Raw genomic sequence first — 8,339 nt, 5'->3', positions numbered from 1 at the left:
GTTGTCAAGCCGGAAAACCTGCTTCATGGGTGGCGGAGTGCAGGGTCGTAATTATAATATATATTGGGGGGAACACATCCCCCCAATATTCTAATATGCTCAAAATGTCCCACCCAATATAGTGCTATAAAATACATTTCTGTTTATATCATTGTGATTACGGTTGTACTTTATTAATCCCTAATCTCATTACATACAATGAAACAAGAAAAGGTAAAAAAGAAAAAACAGAGCCATGTAATACAATACGCTATTAGATATTATTGTTAAAAATAAATAAAAAGTCCATCCTATGTTATTAGTGATTTTTTTTTATATTTTAGCCAGGAAATTCGCTTTCAAATTTAGATTTTTTTCTGGAGGGCGGACCCCCAGACCCCCTGGAAGATTTGGTCCCCCCCAATGTTGACTCCATGGCTACGGCCTTGGCGGAGTGTATCATCGCTGTGATGTCCCCTTCGCATTTGTGTGGATCGGGGGGCGTTGTGGCGTCGTTTGACTTACACATGTTGCGCGCTCTGTTCTGGATGACCACGGTCGCAACAACCTTGCTGATATCGGCGCTGTTCACGAACGATCACGGTCGACTTGTCGGTAGCAATACAATTGCAGCACATTCGTCAAAAAATCTGTGTTACAAGAGTGCTATTAAAAAAACTTATTTTTGTGTTTGCATCACATTCTCTGTATGTGTGTGTGTGGGGGGAGCGGTAGTGTAGCGGTTAGCGCGCTGCGCTACGAACCCGGCGACCCGAGTTCGATTCTCGTTCACGGCCAACGCCAGTGACGATTATCTGAACCGGTCCTGGGCCTCCTCTAGGTCGACTCAGCCTCTAGGGAGACAAAGGCGGCCGAGTGTGGTGTTTTCCACCCACCCCCCGTGTGCCGTGCCGGCCTTCACATGTGCTCGATAACAGCACTTGCCCCTACAGTCTGTTAAAGCTACCTGTGAAGGCTATACTGCGAGATGTTTGTCTTTGTATATGGAAGTAAGCTACCGTTACGCATTGTAAAAGTGAAGGCGCAGCCCTGCAAGTGCCACTCGCTTAGACAACCCTTCTAGAGGTATTGTAAGTACTATATATCAGAGGTGTGGACTCGAGTCATGTGACTTGGACTCGAGTCAGACTCGAGTCATGAATTTGATGACTTGCGACTCGACTTGGACTTGCATAACAATGACTTTGTCCCACCTCTGCTATATATATACCATCAAGGTATACGCGTATACTGTTACTTTATATTACGCACTATTATTGACCGCATGTGTATGAGACACTTTATATTCATGGATTGTTGGGTGCGTAAACATTGCAGCAAGAAACGACGATTGTTGCTGGTCAAGCAACCTCGCTTGACCAGCATGGTGAAGTATGCTCCACAACACCTCCATGAATGGCACGGCATAGTGACGCCTTCATCCAGCAGTGCATTGACAAGGGGTTGTTGTACATTACAATTAAATGCATGCGTAACTATGACTTTCTGAACACGTGGCGTTAGATATTGTATTAACATGGAATTACATCAATCTTGATTTGAAGCTTTCGTGACTGCAGAAATCCATACTCTTTGGTTCTTTCGATAAAGTCACGTAGATAGAAAATTAATAAATCACGACGTTCCGATCGCAACACAAGCAACCGTCATCAGGTGAAACAAACAGCAGGAGAACTGCTGACGTAGGAGAAAGAGCTACTGCAACAAGAGTTTATATAGGATTTTGGTGGGCCCAACCCAAGGGTAAGTGGGCGGAGCTAGAGAAGGAATTTGTACGTAAATGTAAGTGTGAGAGATGAGCATGTCAATGTGAGACGGCCCAGTCACCGGAGGTGTGCCAATGAGAAGATGAGCGTGTCAATATCAGAGAGCCGGGACACAGGGACAAAAAAACCCTAAGAGCAAGAGATACACATGGAGAGAGAGAGACACACACACAAAGAGACACACACTGAGAGAGAGACACACACAGAGGTACAACCTACAAACAAAGAGGGACATCCGCATATAGAGAGACAACAACAACCGCCATTCGCCACTAAGTGGCGGTGACGTCACCACGACGCTTGTGCCAGGCCATGTGCACCTTGAGGCCACGTGAAGTGTCTAACGCCCGCTGGCAGGAGATCACGGGGCAGACCCAGGTGCCACGGGTCGACTGACTGAGATGACCGAGAGACACACACAAAGACACACAGAGAGACAACCACAGAGAGAGAGAGACACACATCAAGAGAACAAGACCATAGAGAGAGACACACACACAGAGATACACACAGAGAGAGACACACAACCTAGAGAGACACACATACAGAGAGAGACACACATATGGAGACACATATGGAGACACACATAGAGACACAACACAGAGAGACACACAGAGAGAGACACACACAGAGAGAGACACAAACAGAGAGAGACACCACCCCTGTTACCCGGCTCTCTGACATTGACACGCTCATCTTCTCATTGGCACACCTCCGGTGGCTGGCCCGTCTCGCATTGACACGCTCATCTCTCACATTTACATTTACGTACAAATTCCTTCTCTAGCTCCGCCCACTTACCCTTGGGTTGGACCCACCAAAATCCTATATAAACTCTTGTTGCAGCAGCTCTTTCTTCTACGTCAGCAGTTTTCCTGCTGTGTTTATTTCACCTGATGACGGTTGCTTGCGTTGCGATCGAAACGTCGTGATCTATTAATTTGCTATCTACGTGACCTTATCGAGAGAACCAAAGGGTATGAATTATATAAAGGTTCAGAACGTACAATTATCAAGTTATTTTTTTTTCAACAGCACTCCAACGCACTCGGGATATTTTCAATAACTGTCCTCGGTAAATATCATCATTAGCCACGATCAGTCGACTGCTGGATACACCATAATACTAGACTGTACTCTATATGCCATTGGGTTAAGATGTAGGCGTTGAAGTACAAATGTGTAATTCTAGATTTGAAGCTTTCGTGACTGCAAGGATTCATACTCTTAGTTTTTTCGGTAAAGTCACGTAGGTAAAAAATGAAATTAAAATTTATTTTAAAAAATATTATTTTCATTTCATTTTTTTACCTATGTAACTTTACAGAAAAAAACTAAGAGTACAGATGTGTAGTTTGACTGAGGTTACCAGGTACAATTCTGATCGTGTATACTTCTAAAGGTCGAATAGTAGGAATCTAAATGATACTCTATACTTTGTGTATGTGTAGAACAATGCTGTTAATTGAGCAATATAAAAACGATCACATAGCATATTAGCAGAATCACTATGTGCTAATGTGTGTAAATATAAAATTGGTGTGGTTTCTTGACCGCGGTTTTGGATAACAGATACCAAACCAAATGCTGGGGTGTTGAGGCTGAGTCACTGGGCTTCTTAATGTGCTGAAGATTGAAAAATGAGAATCGAAAAATAATAATTCCACACGATTTCATGAGGTACAACAATTTCAACTTGTCCAGTGAGCATGCTATTTCTTGTCGTGTGAATCAAAAGATGTGCTCCATCGGGTATGCATGTATGTTGAACTTCTTTCGCACCGTACGTAGCCAACCGTGCTCATCGGAGGTGTGGGGGAAGGACAACAAACTAAACACAAAAATCATTTAGAAAGAAATGCGTTTTCAATCTAGATTTAAACAAAAGGCCATTGTGCCCAGCATGGCAATCGTGATGTGAACGTAACCATTGCATTTTACCTTAATCTTAAGAGTCCACAATACATAAGGTCCATCCATAATGTACCATAGACCCGAAGTGAACACACATATTTTGTGTATACAGTATACCCGATGGAGTTTGACTATTCCATACAAAGAACGAAGACTAAATTAAGGGTTTTTTTAACGAGTAGTACTGTGGCAGTTTAACAGATGCCATTAGTCACACTACTTTTTTCACACTGCATTAGATATTGCCCAACGATGAATGCTACTTGTATATAGGCGTATGCCGTTTGTTGAAGAAGTAGCGTGGTGTACTCCGATGCATTTGTCGGGGCTTTTTTTGTAACTTCACACCGTAAAAAAAAACCCAGCAACATTTTCAGGAAACCGAACAAACGGCTGCTGCTGTTTTGGGGTTAAATTTTCCTGTCACCGTGACGGCTAACGAGTGAAATCGTGCAACGAGCGACGAATGCGTGGCACTTGACAGGACTCGGGCTATAACCTCACGCCCAATGCGTGAGACTTGAGACCTGGCTTCAGTATGAACGCAACAATCCTTCGCGCGGGACTGGTGGTGGTGGTGTTGGGTCGGTGGTGTCTGCGGCATATTGATGCCTGAATCATACAACAAAGCGACGAACGCGTGCCACTTGCGATCAGGCCTCGTGTTTGTCTCACGCCGAATGCGTGAGACTTTGAGCGGGTGGACGGCGGTGGCGGCGGTGGGGTGAGGGTCTGGACTGTTAGGGTTTTGCGCATCGAATTCAAAATGTGGCCACCGAGTTTGCGTCTGCTGCCCAGTGGCGGCCGCGCGTAATCTGTCCCCGGCCAACGTCAGCGTCCGGGGCCGTGGTTCCTGCCACGTGGTTTTTGCGGCGGAGATTGTTCCGATCTCCGAGGGGAAAATCGGGGGGCGGTGTGGAGTTTTATCAGCGAGGAAAATATGCCCGGGGAGAGAGAGTATCGATCTCGCTCCGCGCGCCCACCAGGGCGAAAAGTTCAAATTGTCTCTGTCTCTCCGTATGTTGAACTTCTTTCGAACCGTACGTAAGCCAACTAATCTGTGTCCACACGCCACGGTGCATGAGCACACGGCCAATTGAGTCGTGGTGGTAGTAAGTTGTGGGTGGGGGGGGGTGGAATTCTACTTAACATTTTATCTTAGCTGTACATTGGGTTCCTGCCATGCAACTTACTGTTTTTTTTGCTTCGTACTCAAACAAAGCTTGCAGGTTCAATAGAGGCAATGTTGGACAATTTTCTACGTCTGCAAGCCGGATGGACGTGACAGTACATGCAGCAACGGATTCTTGAATCTATCTGTGTGGGAACTTTAAGTGTGTATCTCCTCATACACGTGGTGGGTTTCTCCTCGGGGGCTCCAGTTGTCTCTGATACGTCAAACAATTATGAATGGAGTTAGCCAAACGTGTAAATTGCTGGACCCTTGAGTTTCAATTAAGCTTTCCGTCGGTAAAGGATGCCTGCCATATTCTCTTAACAGTAATTGTTTATAATGCTAACTTAAATTTATTCGTAAATAATAATGTATGTGCAGCCCATGTACGTCCACTGCTGGATTAAGTCTTCCCCACACTGTGTAGGTCTTTGTGAGTTATTTGACCAAAATTTGACGATGATTAGTGCAGATTGGTGGAAACTATTAACGATGAACTAACTCTGAACTATTTTTATTTTACCGGGTATGACCCACTGAGCTATATAACTCTTTTTCAGAAGCGACCTGGACACAAATGATAGCTTAACGAAGTGGGCTTATCATGTGGAAATGTCCAGCAGCCAAATGCTCGAAACGCGTGACGTTGATTCTAAATGTGGAGGGGAAAACCGGAGGACCCGGAGAAAAATCCGCACAACCATAAGGAGAACATGCAAACACCACATTTCCCTGGATAGTACAGGAACGGGTAACCACCATGCACAGCAGGTGTTATAGGCTGTGATGAACATTGGGAAGTGCAGCGAAATACACTGTTGTACTGTACGTCTATGCTCGTTTTGGGGCATCTCGGGGCGCCACGGTGGCTAGGAGATGTTAACTACCTCGGCTGGTATGCAAGGAGGTCGTGGGTTCGATCCCGACCCTGACGCCTGCTGCTGTATATTTGAAGTGTGCATGTTCTCCTCGTAGTCACGTGGAATTTTCTTCGGTTCCCTCTGCTTTTTCTCTCCGCAGGTATAATTAATACATATTGTTTTTCTGCAATATTTTTTGTTGGATTTTCTTGGATTTTCTGTTTGCACATAGTCACTTTAACATGTTTTCTTGTTAATCTTTTTTGTTTTTTTGTTTGTTGCGGTTGCACCCGATTCAAGAGCCGAATGGCTCACAGGTCCTTACCTAATACATGAACTTGAACTTGAATGAGTGTTTTAGCTCGCAAACACATCACAGTTCACCATCCCTCATTGATAGCCCACTGGAGTTTTTGGCTGCTCTAGATTTCCACATGATAAGCCACTTCGTTGAGCTATATAGCCCAGTGGACTTTACCTGGTAAAATAAAATAAAAAGTTAACAGAAGCCACATTAGAATTTTAATTACCCTTCATGCCCAAGGTAACTGCTGTAATGGCCCCACAGCCCCCACTGCTAACCTGTCGGGATGTCTGTGGGGCCGCCCATAAATGACATCACGCACCTGGGGGGGGTCAGACATTTGTGACGATGTGTAACGAGGGGGGGAGGGGTTGAGAAATGTGACGTCACATCAAAATGCGCAACTTTAAATAAATATAGGCAACACGTTCTACTTAATTAGACTTTATAATAAATGTGTTCTCCTACAACATCAGAGTGCAGCGCCACATTAAATACGCACTACAATGACAATAGTTTAAAGCGATTTGAAGCATGTTTTATTTTCAAAATGGAAATATGGTTTTGGCGGGGGGGGCGGGGCAGAGCTTTATGACGTCATATTTGAGGGGGTGGTCTGACTTTTTGTGACGTCGTATGACGAGGAGGGGGGGGGGGTCAAAAATCGTCAAAAATCGCGTGACGTCATTTATGGACGGCCCCTTGTCTGGGTGTGTCAGTGTTGTTTATGGTTGGTATTCTTTTGGCAGTGTTACTGTACTTGTTGGGAATGGTGGTGTTTCCGCGTGGGCAAGTGGCGTGCCAATGGTGGTTCAGTTGTGGTTGCCATAGCACCCGGGTGGGAATGGGGATGGGCAGTATGCCCAGAGAGATTTGAGAATCATTCCAACAAATTCCAATGTCTGGGGTAGACGGAGAAGAAGTATTTAAAACTTCGCCAACCCTGATATAATCGGAGGTGCAGGGCGCGGACAACGAACTAAACACAAAAAGCAGCTCTAAAGAAAGAGTTTGCAATTTCATGATAGAGGTTTTTTTTTTGGTTTAGATCGCGTGAATAGAAAAATGTGTCGTTAATACCCGCCACCACCCGACACAGACAACTAGTAAGGGTTGCCACGTAAACAGAACGTGGCCAATTCGTTACTAGTACAGCACGCCGGTGTGTTGGAGAGCCAAGCCACAACATTTACAATCTGAGTACGACGTTTCATCAGTAATTACAACTAGCTTCATCAGGCGACAGCCAGATTGGTGAAGTCCACCTGTTTCGTTCCTTATATAGAGGCGTAGATGTGGTGACCACGCTTCTGCGCTCTTGCGCAAAGTGTGTGGGGGGGGGTGTTAAAGAACCAACGTAGATTATGCATGCGCATTATGCGAGCCCTTAGATCTTGTCCTTCCTGTCCATTGTGTGTATTAATTTTTTAGTAATACAATACTCTGCTGCAATACCTTAGGAGGGGCCTCACTTAGTCTTTAATGAACACTGCGGTGTTATTTTAGGTGTGATTTACTTTGAGGAATGCTGCCTACAAACCTACGTTGTCCAGCAGATGGAAGCCTTACACAATTCATCATCACGGAGCTTGCTGGCATTGTGTTCATTCAGAAGTCCGCCAAACCCCCAACACTACCAACATGCTGGATTAATAAGTACGTCACTACACTACACAGCACACTCACCATTATATTAAACAACTGTTTGTCCTCATTCAACTATTTCGATAATTACAAAGGTATTGAAGTACAAACTTCAATGTTTTATATAATGGGACCTCCCTTGCCAGTATCAACATATGAAAAGAGGTTTCACCCTTTTCTGAATCCATGCGTAACCCTTTGCAAGGAATGATTCCTGAAACTTTTGCAAGGAATGCAAAATATGTCAGTTTAGTGTTTTAACATCTTATCACATGTTTTCTTGCCAGACAGGATAACACCTATTCTTATATCGATGTTTTAGTTCCAGTATTTGAGTGTATATCATTGACGTTTTCATTGAAAACACAGAGTGGATTCTATATTTTGACGTCTTACTTTCGATGGCCATCCCGAATCTTAGCACATCATCATACTGGAACTTCCGTAGACGTTTATGAACGTGAGAAAAATGACTTGTGCACGCAATGTAAAGATTTTACCATTTTTATTTAAAAAGCATAAGACTTTCAGTGTTGTAATTCAAGTCTAATACAATATTGTATTATGCAAATACTGCATATTGAATACATATAATACTGTGTAGGTTTTGTAAATGAGACATTAATACTGTATGCAGTAGAAAAATATAAATTTAAAATAGTAATGCATTTGTAACT

This window comes from Lampetra planeri, chromosome 3, assembly GCF_965212315.1.
Source record: "Lampetra planeri chromosome 3, kcLamPlan1.2.h2, whole genome shotgun sequence".
NCBI lineage: Eukaryota > Metazoa > Chordata > Hyperoartia > Petromyzontiformes > Petromyzontidae > Lampetra > Lampetra planeri.
This window is presented reverse-complemented; position numbering follows the sequence as displayed.